At 39.5% G+C, this 14,863-nt stretch overlaps 1 pseudogene; it reads left to right on the plus strand.

The window, feature by feature from the left end:
- The first annotated feature begins 2,811 nt into the window (after nucleotides 1-2,811).
- Nucleotides 2,812-14,863, plus strand: part of LOC122910105 — a 65,413-nt pseudogene continuing 53,361 nt past the window's right edge.

Here is a 14,863-nt window from a genome sequence, read left to right on the forward strand (position 1 = left end):
GTGTGATTTAAAACATAAATGCACGTAAGATGATGTAACTTGCTGGTCAAAACTGTAAAATCGCTTTGCCTTAGAAGTCAAGGAAAAAACAATGTCCTGAAGATAGCCTTCAAAGCCCGAATCCTGGCATGACCTCCAACCCCTCATCTGGTGCCACTTTCCCTTCACTCATGCTGTTATAGCCACCCTTGGTCTGCTTGGTTTCCTCTGAACACACAAAGGCCAACTCTGCCTTGTGGCCTGATACTTGCTTCTTTCTTTGCCTGGGACACTCTTCCCTCTGATCTTGATAAGTCACCTTCTTTATATGTCACCCAGGTCCTTCCTGAAATACCATCTCAGAGAAGTTTCCCCTGTTCCCTCCCGCTTTAAAACTGCTCTCCCCTATGTCTCCATTCTCCAGTTAAACTCAAACTCCGCATGCTGCTTTACTTTTCTTCATGGAATCCTTATTGTTTGGAAATATTTAATTTATTTTTTAAAGCAGTTCATCTCCTGCCCCCACTACAAGAATGGAAGCTCAGTGAGGACAGTGATTTTTGCTTGTCTCATTCAGACAAATGTCCTGGGTCTCCAACATTTGGTGCGGTGCCTAACATATAATAGTCATTTAATACTATCTGATGAATAAATGAGTAACCAGTTGGAAGTCTTGAGTAAATAAGATAGTCTAAGTCATCACATGACTTGTTTTATTGTTCTTTATGAATTATGTTATTTGTTCACTTGGTTTTATATCAGTAGTCCGCAAATTAAAAAAATGGAGATAACTATGCTCTTATAGAGAAACCCATCCTAAAAATCTGGGTAAATATGATTAAAACATCAGCAAAAAAAAAAAAAAAAAAACAGAACAAAACAAAAAAACCTGTTGTTGTTGCTGAAAATATAAATTTCTATTGTCACTTAGTCACCTGAAAGGTTTGTTTTTGTCTAAATGTCTAAGTGATCATGGCAATGAGGATTAACCTTTAATGTTCACAATAATCAGCTAGGGAAGCTAGCTGTTAAATCTGGTTTTTTGTTCTAAATTTTGATTTGTTAATAAGGTTCCAGGTGATGTTGATGTAGCTGCTCCTCAAACGGCTTTGAAAATACTGGGCTGTGGGTTTTGTAATTCCTTTCATAAGTTTGAGAAAAATAGACACATACCTATCTGATTTACCTCTAATGGAAAACCAGATCTTGTCACTTAGGTGCTGGTGCTGGGTTCCTAAAGAGCACAGCTCAGTCATGTGAGATATCATCTCATATGAGATGTAGCCAACCATTAAGAAGTCCAGGTGATAAGTAAGTTGAAAATGGAAACTGGATGTTCTATTGCAAGACCACATGGAGATTATAGGTAAGGAAGCAGAGACAGTCAAAGAAACCAGAAGATCAGGAAGACAATGACAGGAGGATAAAAGAAGCCTAGGATGAGGGCAGAGATTTTCCTAAATGGGACTGAAGCTCTTCAGAAACTGCCTGGGGCAGGTTAAACTTGCCCAGGCGATAACAGTGTGGACAGTTTTGCCCCCCAAAATAGTGCACCACGAACATGCTGTGACGATATATAATAGTCAGCAAGCCCTCCACTAACTTCAATCCCCAGGTAGCACAGAGTGGGAGGGAACTGAACTAAAAGCTTTAGCCAGTAAGACAAGGTCATGGATAGTTTTCGTACCATGCACACATGCCATGATGTGCTAGGCAAACTGGAAGTTAGGCAGGGAGTAAAGAAGGACAGTTTTTGAGTTTGACATACATTCTCCAATTTTAGTTCTTGCCAGTATGCCATCTTAATGTTATTAATACCACACATCATCATTTTCCAACCCCATACATTCAGACAGATCAATTCTATTGCTTCTTAGTTTTCTTTCATTTTAGAGCAAAAATTTCCTGAGTACCTGTTTTTGGTCCTTTGAAGTATAGTAGCAATCTTAATCAAATGGTTATCACTGACAGTCATTGGAAGCTCACAACTGAAGAAACGAAGGCTCAGGAAACTTGAGAACTGGTCCATTGTCAGAACTGTGGATTCAAAACTAGATGTGTCTTGAACAATCTGTCTGGACTCAGTGCCAGCAGTCCAGCCTTGCTTCCCCTCTCCCCAGTGCTTCCACTCTTCCTTACCCCATAAGCTGTGGTATGAGAAGCCCCACCCTCCAGGAGAAGTGCCATCTGGCTGCCAATCTTGAATTCTAGCAGTGAGGAGGGGGCTATGAATAATCAGAGGTGCTGAGACTATTCCCATTGGTCCTGGTGTTGAATATTCTGGTCTGGTTGGTAGTATGGGCCTCAGGCTGAGGCGTCCCATATTCCCCATCAGTGTTTGGCCAATCCGCCAGCGTGGACGTCTGACTGCTTATTCCTTCTCTATCCTATACCTACTCACTGAAAAGTGAGCCTAGTCCAGAACTCCAGCTGTCAGATTCTGGTTACTTGAAACTTCTGCCCAGTTCTTGTTAGCAGTTTTCCTTGGTAATGGTCACTGACTCCAGTATCATACTGATGATTCTACACTGACCTTTCTTACCTATATCTTGGACACCTACCAGTTACCAGTGAGTGGCCCTTCTAGAAATCCTGACACCACCCCTGTCCTACCCCAGCAGCATAGGATATTGCCCCACTGTGCCTAGGGTTTCCTGCACTCTCTCAAGTTCTGTAGTTTGCACTGGGTAGACCCATGCCTTTAAGACTGATTTGTGGGCAAGAGGAGCAAAAGAAGGATGAGGTCTTGGTTATGATTTACAGTGAACTTGTCCCAGCAAATAGGCCAGTCATTCCCTGTTTTCAGGCCCAGTGGGGATAGGGACCTCAAACATGAAAGGATTTAACAATCCAGTTAAAGGTGAGTTCAGATTTCTAGATAAGATACAGTTCAAATGGTGTTTATGCTATTTGGATATCATGCTCAGGAAACCGAGTGAGGAAAAAACCTGTTTCCTTCCATTGCTGGGCTAAATCAATAGGGCACAGAAGGAAATCCTGATATAGAGCTATTCCTGTCACAGGGAGGCAAAGGATCCTGAGTGGAAAATGGAGCAGACTTTTCCATTTTGTATCTCCTCTCACGTTTATCCTTTAGCAGATTTTATTGCAGTGATTTGCCTAATGGTCAGCCCTCCCTGGGATGGCGTGATCCCTGGGAGGGCCACTGGGGCCCTTCTGCTCACCAGCGTGTCCAGCGTTGGATACAAAGAATGTGCTCGATCACTGGCAGTTGCTGGAAGCAACGAAACAGTGAATATTTAAAAGAATGAAAGACCCTCGTATTAGCAAATAAACTGTATTGAAGAAAAGACGGTTCCCGACTCACTTCACAGATACTAGACGAGATACCCTTAAGTCTCGTTAGAGCCACCTACGCCATCATTTTAGAAGTCAAGATTATAATGATAAGCAACAGAACTGTGCTCTTCAAATGCACATTGCACTTTTCAAATGACAACTGCAAAATATCTTGCTCCAGTCCTTAAAGCCCAGAAATAGTGAGATTGGAGGTCTATGCCAACAGAATGGATATATTTAATACATTGCTGGCTAAAAGCCATCGAACGACTCTCTTTTTATTTCCCCCTCATCCTTCTTTTTCCCCACGTTAAGGGTAGACCTAGGCACCAGGGTGCGAAATTCTACAATAATATCACTCCTAGAATTACCTGGCTTTGGTACATTTGTACATAACTGTTCTAATGTAACAGCAAGAATCTTACCCTTCCTGTTTATTTCTCTGAAGCTGTAATAAGCAATCCTGTGTGACATTGCCTGTGGAGCGGTTGCCAGGCAGCAGAAAGAGATCTACAGCAGGAGGCGGGAGAGCTGGGGGAAGAAGGGAGAGCAGCAGAGAGAGGAGGAGGGGAGGAAGGCTGAGCCAGTGGGGGCTGGGCTCCCAAACCGCTGAGCCAGAATTCCATGTCCTCATCATCCCTCATGTTCCTCAAGCATAATGAGCCAATAAGCTGAACCTTAGAGGAGAAATAGAGATGGAAAAGAAATGGTTGAATGTTGTCATTAAATACGGTGTCACAAATGTTTCTTATTTTGTGAAGAAAGGGTTTCAGATTTTTTTTTTTTCCTCTGTTGAACTTTGCTTCTTGAGAAATGCAGCTCTACAAATATCATAAAAGAGCCACTTCTCAGTGGGCCTGCTTTGCTCTAAAGCAACAAACAATTAGCACATAATATCTCCCAGCACTGTGCACGGGGAACATACACATTATAACTTGAAAGGTTTCAACTTCTCTTGCGGTGTGGAAAAGGAAAACACAGAGAAATGGGATTCAGCTCTTTACAGAATATGCAGTATTGGGAAGCATTGGTGTGCCTATGAGCTAGGAGGTTACCCAAGGTGTTTCAAGAAGCTGGCTTTCTTGGTGTGAGGCTTTGTGTAGTTTGCAAAATGGGGAGCTACAGCTGAATCCCATCTCTTGGCTTTATAAGAATCTGACTCTAATGACATTAAAATGATTGGCCTGGGATCTGAGCAGAAGGGGAGGGGGCAGATGGTACACAGGTCCCTCCATACTGGCCTGGATATCCCCCAGCACAATGCATCTTGCCTTTTGCCAGCCTTCCAAGCTGTCTGTGACTAGTTGGACACTCTCCAGTGGTAACAGACAATGATTTTTATTTAGATGTTTGATTATTCTTGTTAATCAAATAGAACCAGAACAGAAGGTTTGTTCAAAACAAACAATGTATTTACAGATAGCTGTATTTGGTTGATGCACACTTTAAGGCTCTGAAGTTGCTAGTCATTCTTCTCAGAGGACACAAACCTACCATCTGGGAGAGAAAATGAAACAGAGTGTGTTAAAATGGCAAGATGATCCGAATGAACTTGGAATTAATGTAATGATGACCAAGTTTGTATTTCACCTTAGCAATGGGAACTGAGGGCGAGAATGGGAATGTAAAATGAGGATATCAACTCTGAACATTGTGAGGAGCAATAGATGGGCTCTTTCCCCCTTCTTCCTGTTGCATATTCAGCCTTATTTCTCCTATCCAGTGGCATGACTTTTTAGTCCCAACTGAGGTCATGAAGGAATCAATTGAGGATAATCAGTTTATCCTGCACATTTTAGGAAAAATATAAAGTGTCAGAAGAAAAATACTCTTTAGTATAAACCACACAAAGAGATAAGAGGGAAGTGCAGATATGGGATGCATGAAATAGATGACAGGACCGAAAACAAGCCCGCAAACCAAATCCACCAAGAACCAGGGCTAGATGCAGGCACAGTCTCACTCTGCTGGTTTTCGGAAGGCTAACACCTTTTCCTATGGAACTGCAAAATATTTACAGACACTTGACAGTTCTCTAGGTAGCACAGTTGGAGAATGGATACTCAAGCTCTCTGGAATGTCCTTTGATTGAGGTTTTGTCTATACGGCACAGCAGGGGAAACTAATCAGGGAAGCTGCTGGTTCGCCTGACCACACTGGCTAATGACCGTCTCCAGAGAGCCTCCCTGGAAACGGGAGATGAAATATCACACTATTTCATGTGAAATTGCACTTTTAATCAAAGCAAAAGGGAAAAATACTCTGGAGTCAGTCTCATAGTTGTGCCACAATGGAAATTTCTACCAAAGTCTACCATCATTGTTTTTTATTCATTATAGATTTTATCTCTTAAAGTTTAGTTTTATTCTATCAGAGTTATGCATGACATACAAAATATTAATGGGGGCGCCTGGGTGGCTCAGTGGGTTAGCCGCTGCCTTCGGCTCAGGTCATGATCTCAGGGTCCTGGGATCGAGTTCCACATCGGGCTCTCTGCTCAGCAGGGAGCCTGCTTCCCTCTCTCTCTCTCTGCCTGCCTCTCTGTCTACTTGTGATCTCTCTGTGTCAAATAAATAAATAAAATTTAAAAAAAAAAAGAAAATGTTAATGGAATTTTTCCCAAACTCTCAAAGTCGATAACAATGGATGACAAAACCCTCACATTCTAATGAGAGAAAATAGACCCGCTAGGCAGCACTTGCCAAGTAGTAGTCAAAATTTGGTATTGTGACCTTGAAACCATATCTGCCTCCAGCCTAGCCAGAAGATAATGAAAGATAATGAAAGGCCCTTTTTGTAGTAGAACTGACTGTCGAAATCTAATGTGAATGCTCTAGCATTGAGCCTTCATTTCCTTATTCTTCACTCTCCTCAACCATGTAGGAGAATTCCACAGGACTTAAGTCGCTACAGGAATGGAGCAGGAGGGGGTTCTTAGGGGAAATGGTCTTGTGTCTCCTGATATTTGGGCAGCCATGAGTTTGAAAGAACAGATGCATTTGGCATTGAACTTGTCCAAAATGAAACAAAAGCATCATCCTGGATCATAAAGGGAGTCACACAAGAGGATAGAAAGCATAAGTGGCTTTTTATTACTAAGACAAAGGTTCTGGTCCAATTGAAATTCAAAGTGAAATATAGTGATGGATTTAACTCAGTTGGAACAGATTAGACAGATTCCATTTTCTACATGACAATAATAATGTTCAGGGAAGGACTAAGGAATGGAAGAGATCAAACATACAGCCTCCTTATAAACACACCTGTGCACAGCACTTACAGTGTACACATAAGAGTCGGCATATCTTTCCTCTTGAGGTTTAGATTGTTGAAAAGGTGTTAACGCAATTTACAATGGGGTTGTGTTTTTTATTTGCAGTGCAAATAGGAAAGGACTTTTGATCCAAAATCAAGGCATAATTTTCAGGGTAGAAAAGATAAAGAAAAATAGAATCTGCATCTTCTTTTGAAGATTCCAGCTCTAGCTGCCAAGAACAACAGAACAAATAGATTCCAGTGAGAAGATAAGCACCTTTTCAATCCTGAGAGCTTTGCCATTTTTCAAAACTAGCACATTTTTTATAGTTTGCCATAGTGAACTTCAAATGGAAAAATGGATTGGTCAGAAGCAAGTTAATTCCCATCTAGCCCCTTTTTTAAGGATAAGGGACATCCTCAAAGGGAAGTGGCAACAGGCAATGGTAGGTGAAGAAAATAAAGGCACAGTCGGAAGATGAGTGGATTCAGAAACCAATTAAAATAAAATAGCCTTGAAAGATTCCTTAAACTATTCACATGTTGCATTACAGGAAAAGCAACAGTTTCCCTCAGTCATTCCTTCCTAAATGTTTTGTTTTTGTTTCCAGAAATAACAAGTTTAATTAAATGTGCAAGATATACTCAAGTGATCCAGACTAATGCACACAGGGATTTTGAAGTCACTTAGAAGATTTTAGAAAGGATTTTGATTTTGCTGGGCTCAGATACTAATGAAGAAAGCTGGTCATCAGGGAGAGAGAGGGAACGCTGTGTATGGCTCTGTTATTGCTGTCAAAGCCAGTTATTACATTACTGGAGTGGTTTTGAAAGTAACAAACATTATGTAAACTGGAAAGGAAATTAGCTTTATTAAACTCCTTATATGTGACAAGGTGCTTTCAAATGCATTATTTCAATTAAATCTTAAAACAACCCCAAGGAAATGGATATTATTGCCCCATTTTTAAGATACATAAGCCAAGAATTTAAGAAAGCCAAGAATAGTCGGGCATGTGAGCCCAGGACATCTCATGGCAAGTCCAGTTCCCTTTCCATTATTTTGACTTGTCCTCCATGTTAATGAAGATGCATGGTCAGTAAATGGTGCCCCTGAGCAAGAGATCAAGGTGTCTGGAATGCACTAAAAACATTCTACCCTTTTAATTCAAAACAACAATATCCTTGAACAGCCCAGTTAGAACACATTTGTATGTTAAGGATTGTAATGCAACGTCAAGCATTCAACAGAATTCAACAGAAACAGTCACAAAATGTTGACAGTAAGATTTACTCAACTTGAATACAAATGCTAGTTTCAGGAACATATAATGTGACCTTAAGAATGATTTTTGTATAAGAAGGGAAAAAAGAGAGAACTTGAGCTGCAAATCAATCAAGGCCACTGGAACTATCTCAAAATGTTGCTATTTATCTGTGATTAGAAATTTGAAAACTAACTGTATAAAAATCTTAAGCTTTAAAAGGTGTAAATGCATTAAACATGTCACTACTAGTACCATCTTTTTCTATAAGCCACAAGGATAATGAATGAAGCTTAACACATACTATAGGTAGGTCGGACTAGCTTCTACTTTATTACTACACAGAATAGCACCCTGGCAAGTCACATGGGTGTTTAACACTGGACTTTAAGTCAGGAGACTTGGGTCTTACTAACTACTAAGACTGGGGTTTTACTAACTACTAACATGAGATTTTTTTTCAAGTGAACTGGTCTTTCTTGGCTCCAGTCTCCCAGAGGTCAAATGCAAATAGACTTTAACACACATCAGCACTTATGAAGATGTATAGTAAGTACATTCACAATATGTGTTTTTAAATGAATTTATAAAATAAGGAGTTGGGTTATATTTTTTTTCTAAAGTCCCGTAATATTCTAACTTTTTATTAACTGGGATTTATTGATGCTGCATTCTGCCAGAAGTTATTCAAAATAAAATCAAGGATAAACGAGCTTTTCTCCGAGTTCTCTGCCAAGGACACAAAGCCTGTCAGACTTTTTCAGCTAAACAAATGTGACTGGAAATAGGATATGAAGTGTGAAGAGAAAGGAGGATAGATTTACAAAGAAGCTAGAACATCTACATAAGACTTCCCATGATAACGTGTTATGTCATAGGAAGGGTACTGAGATGAGAGCCAGGACTTAGATGGGATTCATTTCTGGTTCCAGCACTAAACAGCTCCATGCCTTCGGCTGTCTTTTTTTCTCTCTGGTTCTTGGTTTCCTCAGCAGTACAATGAACTGCAGCATCATAGTGGAGAGGTAAAATGAGGGAAAGGCCAAAATGTCAAAGAGCCAGAAAACCAGACCTTTGAGGAAAATGCACATTGTGGAAAAAAAAGTACCATATTCAACCAAATAAAAAACTGATGCCATGTAATCATACCAATGTAATGATTAGAAGGAAATTTCCTTATTATGATGATGATGACTTCCCAGTAATTTTATGTTTATCCATTAAACAAAGATAAACTAGTATGAAAAATATCAGAGTTCTTTGCAATGGGAAATACCATTCTCCAGTACTCTTTTTAGTATGTTTTTTTTTTTTTTTATTTTTTATTTTTTCCAATTTATTTATTTTCAGAAAAACAGTATTCATTATTTTTTCACCACGCCCAGTGCTCCATGCAAGCTGTGCCCTCTATAATACCCACCACCTGGTACCCCCAACCTCCCACCCCCCCCCCGCCACTTCAAACCCCTCAGATTGTTTTTCAGAGTCCATAGTCTCTCATGGTTCATCTCCCCTTCCAATTTACCCAAAAGCACATACCCTCCCCAATGTCCATAACCCTACCCCCCTTCTCCCAACCCCCCTCCCCCCAGCAACCCACAGTTTGTTTCGTGAGATTAAGAGTCACTTATGGTTTCTCTCCCTCCCTATCCCATCTTGTTTCATGGATTCTTCTCCTACCCACTTAAGCCCCCATGTTGCATCACCACTCCCTCATATCAGGGAGATCATATGATAGTTGTCTTTCTCCGCTTGACTTATTTCGCTAAGCATGATACGCTCTAGTTCCATCCATGTTGTCGCAAATGGCAAGATTTCGTTTCTTTTGATGGCTGCATAGTATTCCATTGTGTATATATACCACATCTTCTTGATCCATTCATCTGTTGATGGACATCTAGGTTCTTTCCATAGTTTGGCTATTGTGGACATTGCTGCTATAAACATTCGGGTGCATGTGCCCCTTTGGATCACTACGTTTGTATCTTTAGGGTAAATTCCCAGTAGTGCAATTGCTGGGTCATAGGGCAGTTCTATTTTCAACATTTTGAGGAACCTCCATGCTGTTTTCCAGAGTGGTTGCACCAGCTTGCATTCCCACCAACAGTGTAGGAGGGTTCCCCTTTCTCCGCATCCTCGCCAGCATCTGTCATTTCCTGACTTGTTGATTTTAGCCATTCTGACTGGTGTGAGGTGATATCTCATTGTGGTTTTGATTTGTATTTCCCTGATGCCGAGTGATATGGAGCACTTTTTCATGTGTCTGTTGGCCATCTGGATGTCTTCTTTGCAGAAACGTCTGTTCATGTCCTCTGCCCATTTCTTGATTGGATTATTTGTTCTTTGGGTGTTGAGTTTGTTAAGTTCTTTATAGATTTTGGACACTAGTCCTTTATCTGATATGTCGTTTGCAAATATCTTCTCCCATTCTGTCAGTTGTCTTTTGGTTTTGTTAACTGTTTCCTTTGCTGTGCAAAAGCTTTTGATTTTGATGAAATTCCAATAGTTCATCTTTGTCCTTGCTTCCCTTGCCTTTGGCGATGTTCCTAGGAAGATGTTGCTGCGACTGAGGTTGCCTGTGTTCTCCTCAAGGATTTTGATGGATTCCTTTCTCACATTGAGGTCCTTTATCCATTTTGAGTCTATTTTCGTGTATGGTGTAAGGAAATGGTCCAATTTCATTTTTCTGCATGTGGCTGTCCAATTTTCCCAACATCATTTATTGAAGAGGCTGTCTTTTTTCCATTGGACATTTTTTCCTGCTTTGTTGAAGATTTGTTGACCATAGAGTTGAGGGTCTATTTCTGGGCTCTCTATTCTGTTCCATTGATCTATTTGTTTTTGTGCCAGTACCATGCTGTCTTGATGATGACAGCTTTGTAATAGAGCTTGAAGTTTGGAATCGTGATGCCACCAACTTTGGCTTTCTTTTTCAAGGTCTTTCTGGTTCCATATAAATTTTAGGGTTATTTGTTCCATTTCTTTGAAAAAAAATGGATGGTATTTTGATAGGAATTTCATTAAATATGTAAATTGCTTTAGGTAGCATAAACATTTTCACAATATTTGTTCTTCCAATTTACGAGCATGGAACATTTTTCCATTTCTTTGTGTCTTCCTCAATTTCTTTCATGAGTACTTTATAGTTTTCTGAGTAAAGATTCTTAACCTCTTTGGTTAGGTTTATTCCTAGGTATCTTATAGTTTTGGGTGCAATTGTAAATGGGATTGACTCCTTAATTTCTCTTTCATCTTGTTGTTGGTGTAGAGAAATGCAACTGATTTCTGTGCATTGATTTTATATCCTGACACTTTACTGAATTCCTGTACACGTTCTAGCAGTTTTGGAGTGGAGTCTTTGGGTTTTCCACATATAGTATTATATCATCTGCGAAGAGTGAGAGTTTGACTTCTTCTATGCTCTTTTGGATGCCTTTAATTTCCTTTTGTTGTCTGATTGCTGAGGCTAGGACTTCTAGTACTATGTTGAATAGCAGTGATGATAATGGACATCCCTGCCGTGTTCCTGACCTTAGCAGAAAATATTTCAGTTTTTCTCCATTGAGAATGATATTTGCGGTGGGTTTTTCATACATGGCTTTGATAATATTGAGGTATGTGCCTTCTATCCCTACACTTTGAAAAGTTTTGATCAGGAAGGGATGCTGTACTTTGTCAAATGCTTTTTCTAGCATCTATTGAGAGTATCATATGGTTCTTGTTCTTTCTTTTATTAATGTGTTGTATCACACTGATTGATTTGCAGATGTTGAAACAACCTTGCAGCCCTGGAATAAATCCCACTTGGTCGTGGTGATTAATACTTTTAATGTACTGTTGAATCCTATTGGCTAGTATTTTGGTGAGAATTTTTGCATCTGTATTCATCAAGGATATTGGTCTGCAGTTCTCTTTTTTGATGGGATCCTTGTCTGGTTTTGGGATGAAGGTGATGCTGGCCTCATAAAATGAGTTTGGAAGTTTTCCTTCCATTTCTATTTTTTGGAACAGTTTCAGGAGAATAGGAATTAGTTCTTCTTTAAATGTTTGGTAGAATTCCCCCAGGAAGCCGTCTGGCCCTGGGCTTTTGTTTGTTTAGAGATTTTTGATGACTATTTCAATCTCCTTATTGGTTATGGGTCTGTTCAGGTTTTCTATTTCTTCCTGGTTCAGTTGTGGTAGTTTATATGTCTTTAGGAATGCATCCATTTCTTCCAGATTGTCAAGTTTGTTGGTGTAGAGTTGCTCATAGTATGTTCTTATAATTGTCTTATAATTTCTTTGGTTTTGTGATCTCTCCTCTTTAGTTCATGATTTTATTAATTTGGGTCCTTTCTCTTTTCTTTTTGATAAGTCTGGCCAGGGACTTATCAATCTTATTAATTCTTTCAAAGAACCACTTCTAGTATCGTTGATTTTTTCTATTTTTTTTTGGTTTCTATTTCATTGATTTCTGCTCTGATCTTTATTATTTCTCTTCTCCTGCTGGGTTTAGGCTTTCTTTCTTGTTCTTTCTCCAGCTCCTTTAGGTGTAGGGTTAGGTTGTGTACCTGAGACCTTTCTTGTTTCTTGGGAAAGGCTTGTACCGCTATATATTTTCCTCTCAGGACTGCCTTTGCTGTGTCCCACAGATTTTGAAACGTTGTGCTTTCATTATCATTTATTTCCATGAATTTTTAAAATTCTTCTTTAATTTCCTGGTTGACCCATTCATTCTTTAGAAGGATGCTGATTAGTCTCCATGTATTTGGGTTCTTTCCAAACTTCCAATTGTGGTTGAGTTCTAGCTTCAGAGAATTGTGGTCTGAAAATATGCAGGGAATGATCCCAAACTTTTGATACCAGTTGAGACCTGATTGAGGACCCAGGACGTGATCTATTCTGGAGAATGTTTCATGTGCACCAGAGAAGAATGTGTACTCTGTTGCTTTGCGATGAAATGTTCTGAATATATCTGTGATGTCCTTCTGGTCCAGTGTGTCATTTAAGGCCTTTATTTCCTTCTTGATCTTTTGCTTGGATGATCTGTCCATTTCAGTGAGGGAAGTGTTAAAGTCCTCTACTATTATTGTATTATTGTCAATGTGTTTCTTTGATTTTGTTATTAATTGGTTTATATAGTTGGCTGCTCCCACATTGGGGGCATAGATATTTAAAATTGTTAGATATTCTTGTTGGACAGATCCTTTGAGTATGATATAGTGTCCTTCCTCATCTCTTACTATAGTCTTTGGCTTAAAATCTAATTGATCTGATATAAGGCTTGCCACCCCAGCTTTCTTCTGATTCCATTATCATGGTAAGTTGTTTTCCACCCCCTCACTTTAAATCTGGAGGTGTCTTCAGGTCTGAAATGAGTTTCTTGTAGGCAACATATAGATTTTTTTTTTTTTAATCCATTCTGATACCCTGTGTCTTTTGATTGGGATTGGGGCATTTAGCCCATTAACATTCAGGGTAACTATTGAGAGATATGAAATTAGTGCCATTGTATTGCCTGTAAGGTGACTGTTACTGTATATTGTCTCTGTTCCTTTCTGATCTACTACTTTTAGGCTCTCTCTTTGCTTAAAGGACCCCTTTCAATATTTCCTGTAGAACTGTTTTGGTGCTTGCAGATTCTTTCAGTTTTTGTTTGTCCTGGAAGCTTTATATTTCTCCTTCTATTTTCAGTGATAGCCTAGATGGATATAGTATTCTTGGATGCATGTTTTTCTCGTTTAGTGCTCTGAATATATCATGCCATTTCTTTCTGGTCTGCCAGGTCTCTGTGGATAAGTCTGCTGCCAGTCTAATATTTTTACCATTGTATGTTACAGACTTCTTTTCCTGGGCTGCTTTCAGGATTTTCTCTTTGTCACTAAGACTTGTAAATTTTAATTTTAGGTGAGAGGGTGTGGACCTATTCTTGTTGATTTTGAGGGGGGTTCTCTGTGCCTCCTGGATTTTGATGCTTGTTCCCTTTGTCATATGAGGGAAATTCTCTCCAATAATTCTCTCCAATATACCTTCTGCTCCCCTCTCTCTTTCTTCTTCTTCTGGAATCCCAATTATTATAATGTTGTTTCGTCTTCTGGTGTCACTTATCTCTTGAATTCTCCCCTTGTGGTCCAGTAGCTGTTTGTCCTTCTTTTGCCCAGCTTCTTTATTCTCTGTCATTTGGTCTTCTATATCACTAATTCTTTCTTCTGCCTCATTTATCCTAGCAGTGAGAGCCTCCATTTTTGATTGCACCTCATTAATAGCTTTTTGATTTCAACTTGGTTAGACTTTAGTTCTTTTATTTCTCCAGAAAGGGCTTTTATATCTCCCAAGAGGTTTTCTCTAATATCTTCCATGTTTTTTTCGAGCCTGGCTAGAACCTTGAGAATCATCATTCTGAACTCTATATCTGACATATTACCAATGTTTGTATTGATTAGGTCCCTAGCCTTTGGTACTGCCTCTTGTTCTTTTTTTTTTTTTTTTTGTGGTGAATTTTTCTGCCTTGTCATTTTGTCTAGATAAGAGTATATGAGGGAGCAAGTAAAATACTAAAAGGGTGGCAAATACCACAGGAAAATACACTTTAACCTAATCAGAAGAGACCCCCACATCATGGGGTGGGGGGAGAGAAAGGGGATAAAAAGAGGTTCAGAAAAAAAAAAGAAACAATTAAAAAAAGTAAACGAATAAAGAAAAAATATAAAAAGAAAAAAATATATACATATTAGATAAACTAGTTAAAAAATGTTAAAAAAGAAAAGGGTAAAAGTTAAAAAAAATTAGCAGCGGAAGAAAAAAAATTGAAAAAAAAATTAAATAACTGCAAGACTAAATGAATCATGGGGAGAAAGCCATGAGTTCCGTGCTTTGCTTTCTCCTCCTCTGGAATTCCGCTGCTCTCCTTGGTATTGAACCTGCAGTCCTTGGTAGGTGAACTTGGTCCTGGCTGGATTTTTTGTTGATCTTCTGGGGGAGGGGCCTGTTGTAGTGATTCTCAAGTGTCTTTGCCCCAGGCAGAATTGCACCACCCTTACCAGGGCCCGGGCTGAGTAATCCGCTCTGGTTCGCTTTCTGGAGCT

This window comes from Neovison vison, chromosome 6 (genome assembly GCF_020171115.1).
Source record: "Neovison vison isolate M4711 chromosome 6, ASM_NN_V1, whole genome shotgun sequence".
NCBI lineage: Eukaryota > Metazoa > Chordata > Mammalia > Carnivora > Mustelidae > Neogale > Neogale vison.